This window comes from Schistocerca cancellata, chromosome 6, assembly GCF_023864275.1.
Source record: "Schistocerca cancellata isolate TAMUIC-IGC-003103 chromosome 6, iqSchCanc2.1, whole genome shotgun sequence".
Taxonomy (NCBI): domain Eukaryota; kingdom Metazoa; phylum Arthropoda; class Insecta; order Orthoptera; family Acrididae; genus Schistocerca; species Schistocerca cancellata.
In genome coordinates, this window is record NC_064631.1 from 446,090,617 (window position 1) to 446,101,876 (window position 11,260).

Sequence of the window (11,260 nt, forward strand, 5' to 3'; positions counted from 1 at the left end):
CACTTTTAAATAGATGGCAATGCAGCACACTCACGGCTGGGAATGTTGATTTTACACCAAATGTCTTTATCGTTAACGGAATGCTGAAAATAGTGATACGCCCCCTTCGACATCTTAGTGTGGTAATACGTCATTGCAACTCCCCCCTACCCAGCTCCCTTTCCCGCGTAGACAGAACTCTCACCAGTGCTTTCGGTATGTTGTCCGTTTCGTTATGGTTGTCTGCACAATATTCTTGGCTGCTAGCATCGCTTTGGAGGTTGTCCTAGGCAATCTCAAAAAAAAATTTGGACAATTTAAGTTGCAATGTTAACTCATATGATGTATTGAGTGTAGCAATACCTGACCTCATCGTCTTTTTCTTACATAAATTCCGAACCCCTTCCCAGTATGGGGATTGGCTCACGTGATACAGGCCGAGAGAGGAAATCATAATTAAAAGTACACGGACAGAGCATCAGCAGAACATGCTCCATTGTCGTAATTTAAACGACGTATGTCTGTCCAAACCGATTACTCGCTGGGGTGTTCAAACCAATCTTAGGGATGAGCAACATTTCACCTCTTCACTGATCTCTGATCGTTGATACCTTAGCTTCAGCGGCCCGACGTTCAGCAATCTGTCACACTTAAAGAGAATCAAGGGTTCCTAAAATGATTTTGGAGCAACTTACTGGTTGTTAACACTTTTTCCTAACCGATGTGACGCACCGAAAAACCTATAATTAGTTTTCTTAGTCCACCAGCTCAACGTGAGGCTGTAAAGAGATGAAACGACATTCCGAACTGTACGGCTTGGAAACAACTAATATATTGCTGCCAGCCGTTAACCTACCTAATGCTTTGAATTCATTTCCTAATAAGATCGTGATCTGACTTGGCCTTTACAGTTATAGTAGACTAGATCCAGCGTTATCATATATTAAGAACAAAGAGACAGCTTAACTACTGCAGTAAGAGTCGATTGCGTTACTTTTTGTTAAAAATCATATCTCCGAATATTCGTCACTGGTTGCTTTTAAAATTTCTGACAATGTTGCATACGAATATGATCGTGTTTGATACACATACTGGAGCGCCACAAGATATATATATAATTAATAAATGGAATATGCTGTTAGCTAAAGCGCCATGTTCGTTTGTTCAAAATCATTCATCTCCGAAAGTACTTAAGTTGCTTCGAAATTTTGACACAATGTTGCATTCGCATACGTAAGTGTTTGTGTATTCCTGTTTGTAATGTACGTTGTAAATAAACAAATAAATGGGAGAAGTTATTACGAAAAATCTTGAAATATACCTCTTATATAATTGAAATTTGTATAGGTTATTGTTATAAACGTTTAGGCACATAGAGTATGTAGTGAAACGTTGTTAGTAAACGAGAGTTGAATTTGACTATCGACTTCGAACAATACTACTAAACAGGGCATGGACAGCAAGATGGAAGACAATGGGCATATACAGGATAGGAGTAGATGAAGAGTACGGAGAGGACAAGATGCTTCAAGAGAAGCGAAGTAGGTGATGGAGAGAGAGAGAGAGAGAGAGAGAGAGAGAGAGAGAGAGAGAGAGAGAGAGAGAGAGAGAAGAGGAGGAGGAGGAGGAGGAGGAGGAGGAGAGGGGTGACGACGAGATGGACAGAGAGGCGGGGAGAAGGTTAAGTGGCATATCGAATTCCTATACACATTAGAAAACATGTGCTTTCTCGTTTCTTCCTTTTTCACTTAATCAGACTGGGCCACAGTAACGCGTGGCTGAGTATTACCAGTTGATTAATAAATAAGCTCAATGGATTGAAAGTAGGTAAAAAGTACCTAAATAGGCAAAAGTGTCTGCATATTTGACATTTATTACTCGATTGGGACACAGCACTCAATCATGAAAACGCACAATGTAAGTAATCACAGAACTCAAAAAAGTCAATAAATATAACACGTAATTGGGAGAAAACGACAGCGACACAGTATAATGATGGCGCATAGCTGCAGAACACGGAGATTACCTTAGCGGCGGTATGGAGGCGTCACTGATCCGGATGCAGTTGTGATTACGAGTTGCTCTCGTGATTTCAGGTAATTTGATTATCACGACTAGCAAGCACCAAGTTGATTAACTGATGAGTGCAAATGGAAAACGTTCTGCGTGCCAAATCTGACGTTATTCAGGATAACAAAAAATGTACTCACAACACTGACAAGAGTTCTGATTCCACAGAATGAAGTCGCTCACAGCATCATAGCTAAAAATGACACAATAAAAATACTTTATAAAAAACGGTGTAAGGAAACTGTTCTACATCCTAATAAAGTTTTTATAAGTTGATACTTGCAACGAATCAAAAAACAACTAGCCATTGTTAACGAAGCTGTTTGTTTACGCAAACAGCGCCGTTACCGGTTTCGAACTGACACGTTTATCTTAAGACGGCTCTTCATATTTATATTACATTTGTTGTTTTTACATTGTTTGGGAAGAAAAAACGCCAACTACTAATGTAAATTATGACAAACGTAGTATAACCATGAACAGCCGTCTACCCGTTCGAAGCCGGCAACGGTGCTATTTGTGTAAATAAATAGCACTATTAACAATTGCCAACTACTGTTTTCTTCTTTTTACGAATGAACGTGCATTTTTGTACAGCCAAGGTCTGTTTTCGATAAAATAACAGGAATAATTTTTGTTCCCACTGTCATTAATATCTAGGCACTGCGTTTTATTTGCGATAATACAAATACTGAAATATATAAATAGGCTTTTAACTAGTAGAACTGTGTAGTCAGCAAACTGTATTCCACGATTTTTAACTTCTGGAACTCCTGGAGACACATCTTGGCAAAGGCTATGCGCCGTCTGTTAATGCGCGTTTGAAGCAATTCCTCAATGTTTCGCCCCTTGTCTCAAATCTAAGGTCATGGATCAGAATACCGAAATACGACAGAACTGAAGAGTTTTGTAGGAAAATGACGCTTAGAAAGTTTTCCATTTCCACTCGTCAATGCTTTCTCTGACTACACAGTAATCTTTTACTTAACTTTTTGATGCCTTTAGCACACCGTCTTTAAACATGGCTTCTAAACGGTAGCATCATATGATCTGGAGCAGTGCTGATTTCGTGGAAAAAAGTTAAATGGTAGTCTGAGTGGCCTGTTACTTACGTCTAATGTTTACAAATTACTGCAATAAGGAATCATAACATAATTTTAAGGCGCGTCTTGAAGTAAGCAAATAATTCAAATCTATATAAGAGAACAGTATCCAGAATTAAGGTTAAACGAGGTACCGTTCAGATAATGCTGACTGCTATTCGAATGGCGATTTGAGTCCTTCTTTAAACTCACATTTTTCCTGGTTCTGTTAATTACTTCTGCTGTTTGTAGGTAGGTATCTTCCGTTGAGGAACCAGGTCACCACTAAGAGAATAGTGTTGAACTGTTGTACAGGAGGTCGGAGGTAACAATGAAAGCAATACCTTATCGAAGTATTTTAAAAATCTGACCGTATAAGCATATTATTACATATTTCTTAACATACACATGTGGAAAGGTTTCAATAATATTGTACAGGTCGATGTTCCAGTCACGTTTGGAAAACATTGTTACAGTGGCTGCCATGACACGTAAAAGCAAAACACCGTTTACAGACGCCACAGATACAAACGAAACCTGACGTAATTTACTGCTTTTGTTAACAATGTACGTACAAATTTTCTTCCTTATAATATTAATAAAACGTAGCTTTTTGTCTCCCCTAGGATTCAAGAAGTTAGTGGACGAATCCCCACGTGTATCGCAGACACTCAGCATTCGTCTGGAGATCGACTGTCAGCCACTGAAGGAGCATCTTGACGACAAAAGAACGCAGGTCCCAGTGAGGCAGAGCTGTTCCTGTGGAAGATGTGTAAAACATCAGGTTTAGAAGAAACTGGCCAACAGCGCAGAGGGACCTGCTTTTCGTAGCCAACAAACTGAGGTCATTTTCAGAGTTCTGTGGAGGCCGCCCATATAAGTTAGGCTGCCGCCAGGGCTAACTACTTCTAACGGCCAGAACCGCTTTTTGACTCGTCTCTGGCCAATTCACCCACCAAGAACCCTTCAAACTTAGCACAAAAGGCTCCCTTACAACGTAAACCGCCAACTCGGCGGAAACTGCAAACGTCTAAATCTATTGGAGTTACAGCTACTAAAGTTACCGGCAATATCTCATTACAGAGCATCATTACTGTCTACTTGGCATTTCCCGACTGTCCTAGTAACTCACGTAAAATCTCAAACTAATGAAAGTACAAATTAACTGAAGAGTGGAAACATCAAACGTTCCAAGCGCCACGTTTTTCAAAACGCGTGTTTAGTGCTATTGCGTTCTTGGTTCTACGGTTAAAGTTCTGATGTTTCAGGTGCCAAATGACGGAGAGAACGTTTCAGACACTCACTAATAGATGGCGTATGGTGTTCATGTGAATCAGCATTTCCCTCTGGAGTTCAGAGCAATCTACGTCTACATCCACACGTTTACTCTGCAATTCACAATCAGGTGGCTGGCAGTGAGTTCATCAACCACTTTCAAACTACTTCTCTACCGTTCCACTCTCGAAAAGAGCCCTTGAAAAACGAACACTTAAATATTTCCGTGTAAGCTCTGGTTTCACTTATTTTATTCGATCATTTCTACCTATAAAGGTCGGCGTCAACAACGTACCTTCACACTGAGGAGAAAGTTGCTGACTGAGGTTTCATGAGAGCGCTCTACCGCAGCGAAAATGCCTTTGTTTTCATAAATCCCACAGTAATTTGTGTATAACCTCCGCGTCACTCTCTCCACCATTTCGCGATAGTACGAAACGAGTTGCACTTCCTTGAACTTTTTAGATATCCTCCGTCAGTCCTGCCTGATGCAGATGCTTAGAATCCTAATCCATTTAGATAGCACACAAGGTTTTGGTGAGTGAGCACAGCTTTTTTTCAGCTGCAAAAGAGATTTTGCTATTATACAGAACCAAGAAAAGATAAGCAGGGCCCTTCTTTAGCAATATTTACAAAAGGCTGTTGACACAGCGGTTCCAATGTATGAAACTGACATCTTGGAATTTTAATAAAAATTCCTAATGTGAAAAATAAGTTTGGAAAAATGTCAGCGTACTGAAAAGAGGAAAGCCCATGTCTGACGTATGTCATGGCGCATTTCATCTGAAAGATCAGCCATGTTTATCAACTGTAAAACAAACAGACCTATTAAATTTTTGCCTGTTCAACAACACATGGAATTCTGCTGTCAACTTTGCAACATCTAATTCAAAGAAAGAGTTGTGCAAGGAACCCAGGTTAATGCTGAGGTTTTTTCTTGAAATTAATTTTGTTACTCTCTCGTAAGAAATTGAAGAGATATGAGAAACGGCTTTTGCAGACCACAATTCTAATATTCAGAACTCTACCGCTGTACTTCAGTACTTCAATCACCACAAATAAAGCGGACCACAGTTTAAGTGATATTTGAAATGAAACATGTCTTAACACTTAGAACGAGCAAGTTCCCTGAATATCAACAAGAAGTTTAAAATAAATTATTTACTTTCTAATTTGTCTCTTAAGTTTTTGCAGTGATGAGATGAGCAATATAATTGTGTGGTATAAAAATACATTCTTAATATTTTACGATACAAATAAATTCTGTACAAAAATAGATGGCTTTTAATTTCCTCCTCCTGACAAATGTAAGATTTGGCACTTCGAACGTTCCTTCGCTTCATACAAGACTATCTTTGCTAGCCTCAGAGACTAGCTGTCACCAGTCACACGTTGATGTGGCTCAGTCTGGCTAAATGGGAAAAGAAAAGAGAAAAGACACGTTTCTATTACGGATGGTAAAAGGAGATATATATTTTAATCTTTCTCTACCCTGCCTCTAACCCCCCACCACTCTCTTCGCCCATCTCCTTCCCCTTCCCCATCTCCTTCCCCTTCCTCATCTCCTTCCCCTTCCTCATCTCCTTCCCCTTCCCCATCTCCTTCCCCTTCCCCTTCCCCATCTCCTTCCCCTTCCCCTTCCCCATCTCCTTCCCCTTCCCCTTCCCCATCTCCTTCCCCTTCCCCTTCCCCATCTCCTTCCCCTTCCCCTTCCCCATCTCCTTCCCCTTCCCCTTCCCCTTCCCCATCTCCTTCCCCTTCCCCTTCCCCATCCCCTTCCCCTTCCCCATCCCCTTCCCCTTCCCCATCTCCTTCCCCTTCCCCTTCCCCTTCCCCATCTCCTTCCCCTTCCCCTTCCCCTTCCCCATCTCCTTCCCCTTCCCCTTCCCCTTCCCCATCTCCTTCCCCTTCCCCTTCCCCTTCCCCATCTCCTTCCCCTTCCCCTTCCCCTTCCCCATCTCCTTCCCCTTCCCCTTCCCCTTCCCCATCTCCTTCCCCTTCCCCTTCCCCATCTCCTTCCACTTCCCCTTCCCCTTCCACATCTCCTTCCACTTCCCCTTCCCCTTCCCCATCTCCTTCCACTTCCCCTTCCCCTTCCCCATCTCCTTCCACTTCCCCTTCCCCTTCTCCTTCCCCTTCCCCTTCCCCTTCCCCATCTCCTTCCACTTCCCCTTCCCCATCTCCTTCCACTTCCCCTTCCCCATCTCCTTCCACTTCCCCTTCCCCATCTCCTTCCACTTCCCCTTCCCCTTCCCCATCTCCCATCTCCGTCCATCGCTTCGGCCCACCTACCTCAGTCCATTTCTCTCTTCCCCCTCTCTCTGCACCTCCCCACTGCTCCCTCTCTCTAAAAATGGTTTAAATGGCTCTGAGCACTATGGGACTCAACATCTTAGGTCATCAGTCCCCTAGAACTTAGAACTACTTAAACCTAACTAACCTAAGGACATCACACACACACCCATGCCCGAGGCAGGATTCGAACCTGCGACCGTAGCAGTCCCGCGGTTCCGGACTGCAGCGCCAGAACCGCTAGACCACCGCGGCCGGCCCCCCTCCCTCCCTATCTCTGTCTACCATTTAATCCTCCCTTTCTCTCTGTCTTCTCATCCCTCTCTTTCCGTCTCCTCTGGCTACCTCTTTGTGACCATCTCCATCTTTTCTTCAACCCCCCCTGTCCATCTCCCGTTACCTCCACTCCCCCCCCCCGCCCCTAACTCACTTACCTCGAGCATTGTGTGGGTGTTGTGTGCTGTCCTTAGGTTAGTTAGGTTTAAGTAGTTCTAAGTTCTAGGGGACTGATGACCATAGATGTTAAGTCCCATAGTGCTCAGAGCCATTCGAGCATTGTTCATTGGTCTTGCAAATGAAGATTCTGTAGCAATATTCTAAACAGAAACCGATACGCAATAAATACTACTTTCCTGTTTAACGTCGTTTCAATCTCATGCATTTTGTGTCCAAATGTGCATAGCGCGTAAAAATGTGGAGTACGACGGTGAGGCTTTTGAGATTGATGAAAACGTTATATACATACAGATCAAGGAACGTTTTAAATAACCCCGGTTCCCTGAAGTCCTGAAAATAGACGTTGTCTGCGTCTGTGGATAGTGTATCACACAGTCCCAACCAAAAAACCATGCATGAGCAGCGCCTGTTAGATGGAGGAGGTCCGACAGCCGATCAGTTCCAGTCATTCCACCAGGAAAATGGTACACGGCTCGTGTTGTCTGCAGTCAAACCATGCCTAGACGGTAAATACCGCGGTTCGCTCGCATCCGCATTGTTACTTTGTGCCAGGAAGGGCTCTCAACAAGGGAAATGTCCAGGCGTCAGAGTGAACCAAAGCGATGTTGTAGGGAGATGGAGGAGATACAGAGAGACAGAAACTGTCGATGACGTTCTTCGTTCAGGCTGCCCAAGAGCTACTACTGCAGAGGATGACCACTACCTACGGATCATGGCTCGAAAGAACCCTGACAGCAACTCCACTATGTTCGATAATGTTTTTAGTGCAGCCACAGGACGTCACGATTCAAACTTTGCGCAATAGGATGCATGATGCGCAACTACACTCCCGACGTCCATGGCGAAATCCATCTTTGCAATCACGACACCATGTAGCGCGGTGCAGATGGGCCCAACAACACGCCGAATGAACTGCTCAGGTTTAGCATCACGCTCTCTCCACCGATGGGTGTCGCACTCTCATATGCCTTCAATCGGACAGTTGTAGGAGACGTGTTTGGAGGCAATCTGGTGAGGCTTAACGCCTTAGACACACAGTCCAGCGAGTATAGCAAGTTGGAGGTTCCCTGATACTTGGGGTGGCGTTATGTGGGGCCGACGTACGCCGCTGGTGGTCATGGAAGACATCAATACAAGAGGATACATTCATTTGTATTACAGGTACCAGTATGTACAGCAATCTGGACCACCACCTGTGAAGGTCTCGCTGTATGTTGGTACAACCTGCGATGTATGTTTTTCGTGGGCAATAAAAAGGGCTGAAATGATGTTCATGTTGATCTCTATTCCAATTTTTTACAGGTTCCGGAACTCTCGGAACCGAGGTGATGCAAAATTTTTTTTCATATGTGTATATGCAATGTCCGTTAGTCTTTAGTAGAAACCTGATGTAAATTTTTCAGATCTTGCGAGATTTTTTTTATAATAAAGTTTCTGATTCACATTAGTACTCATGTATTATACAAAATACACTCGTATTCAGTTGCAATATTGCGTAAAAATTTCGTAGAAGTCGGTGAAGATTTTACGGAAATCTACGATGTTGTACAAAAGAACATTTATATTTCTATGTATGTAAAAAAAATACAACTTCACTGTGGTTGGAAGCTGCAGCAACCAGTTTCGAATAACTTCAAAATAAAAACAATCTTTGCTGCAAAGTTAAATCATTAATGCCGCGTTTCACACTTCAAGGATTGTGACTGAAGTTAAGCGAATTATGTTAAAAGGCGGAGCTTATTAATGACCTTATTTTCTCGTTGGGTACCTTGCCTTTTTGTATTCTGTAACTTACATTTCTTAGTTTTAATGACTAAAAATAGGTCTTTATCTTAATTTCGTAATAGTTACGGCCGCCCTGATCCTGACGCCTCGATGTTTGGGTGCTGTTCTCGTATCTTAAGCTTTACACACACTTTAAATTGTAATCATCTTACTCCGTACGAGAGGTTCAATAACACTGTTTGCCACAATCTTACCTACTTTGTCTGAATTACATTGGAATACATTAAAATACACTTGGTTTCATGTGACTGCAGTGGTTTGCTTACATGTATCTCAATTTGTGTTTATGTAGTTTTAGTATTTCGTAAATGCGCCTCATGCCGATCATGTGCGCCATCTCGACACCTCTTAACGTACTATATCCGATGTTTGCTACGTCATCTCCCATAGTAATATTTTTGTGCGTGCGAAGCGGTCATTGTGCCGTATGTGGCTCATACCGTTTTTATTTTGTAATCGTAGCCCTATTTTGAACGACTTTAGCGAAGTCAATTGGTGTGCTCAAGGTAACGTGTGACAGTCGAAGTTTTTCCATCCCCTTCTTGTAGTTTATTTATGATACAATGGCGGTTTTCTTTTGTTTTAACTAGGTCTCTTTTGTATTTTGTATTGTTTTATGACCGTTGCGTTCATTTTCCATTTTATGCGGCTCTATGACAATTATCAACATTTAAGTAAGTTTCCATTACTTTTAGTTCATTTTACTTGCGCAGTCGTACAAGTTAGAACCATGCACTTTCCTGTATTTCTTTGTGGCTTATTGAGGTCTTGTTTTCGTAGATAATCTGATGGTGTTCCAAAAGGATGAAACACACCATTGATATTGACTTCTCAATGAGGACTTCTTAAAATAAACTTTTTATGTGCATAAATATAAAGGTACCGTGTGACTTCAATAACATGAAGCTTCTCATAGAGGCCCATTCCAGGCTCTAATTGTGGCAGGTAAGCGAGATTTGGTACATGGTCTCAGAATCTAATGTAGCAGCGACTTGCGCTTGAAAAAAAGTTAGTTCCAATTTTGGCATTCTGGTACAAATATGGCACTATGAATACAGAAAGACGAATAAAAGTATTTCCAAGTGTAACGGATTAGGAACACAACGTGGACAGAAAGGTCAAACAAGTGAGAGGCATAACGTTGACTTTAATATTAACCGCCACTCAGTTATTTCAATATGGACATAGGAGTCGTTGACGAGATGCTGTAAAGCGCCAGATTTGGAACTGATAGCAGCATAAATAGGTTTGACATTGAAACTTCCTGGCAGATTAAAACTGTGCCGGGCCGAGACTCGAACTCGGGACCTTTGCCTTTCGCGGGCAAATGCTCTACCAACTGAGCTACCCAAGCACGACTCACGCACCATCCGTGTGGATGAGTCGTGCTTGGGTAGCTCAGTTGGTAGAGCATTTGCCCGCGAAAGGCAAAGGTCCCGAGTTCGAGTCTCGGCCCGGCACACAGTTTTAATCTGCCAGGAAGTCTCATATCAGCGCACAATCCGCTGCAGTGCGAAAATCTCGTTCAGGTTTCACATTACTGCATTAACATATCTACCAAGCTTCGTTGCCATACGATGTCTGACGCCCACACTGGACCTTCGTGAGAAGCTGAACATTACTTATAACTACCTGGTGCATGGCAAGTTACCTGAAAAAGTGTCGTGGTGTTGCAAAATTATTACTTTACCCACGAAAGTCTGGTGATGGTGTAATAGTATTTCGGCAGCAAACTGTAGGGGCTAATTGCGTAAGGGCCGTAATAAATTGTTTTCTCCTGCTGGTTACAGCTTCCAGGTGGCCAGCTTGGAGCCGGCACCTGCGAGTTTCCGGACATTCAGACGGCCGGCCGGGGTGTTTTAACGAGGTCGCAGCCGCAGCAGTGCCCTGTACAGCGGGCCGGCTCGCAGCTCATTAGCCGGCGGCGCACACGGCGGACACAGTCGGCGCCAGCACACACACGCGGCGCGACTGCTGAAGAGCCGCGCAAACAGCCGGCTCCGCCCCGCTATGCCCTGCCCAGCTCTCCAAACACCAGCCACTTCCCGGCCCGGCCTGGCCTCACACAAGCGCAGATTGCGTGACCCACAACGGTTTTACGTAGTATACGAAGGCGACTCTCACAACTGGATGTCTACAATCGCACACGCACAGAACTTGTGCGAGCACACGAGCTCTTTTCGAAACCTCATTGCCGGCCACGGTGGCCGAGCGGTTCTAGGCGCTTCAGTCCGCGTGACTGCTGCGGTCGCAGGTTCGAATCCTCCCTCGGGAATGGATGTGTGTGATGTCCTTAGGTTAGTTAGGTTTAAGTAGTTCCA

General features: G+C 43.5%; 2 non-coding genes across 2 annotated transcripts; one reads left to right on the plus strand and one right to left on the minus strand.

The window, feature by feature from the left end:
- Positions 1–10,219: 10,219 nt before the first annotated feature.
- Positions 10,220–10,294, minus strand: Trnas-cga (transfer RNA serine (anticodon CGA)). The gene has a single exon. It is a non-coding gene; the product is annotated as a tRNA-Ser (tRNA).
- A 31-nt stretch (positions 10,295–10,325) lies between these two features.
- Positions 10,326–10,400, plus strand: Trnas-cga (transfer RNA serine (anticodon CGA)). Its single transcript has one exon. It is a non-coding gene; the product is annotated as a tRNA-Ser (tRNA).
- Positions 10,401–11,260: the final 860 nt, after the last annotated feature.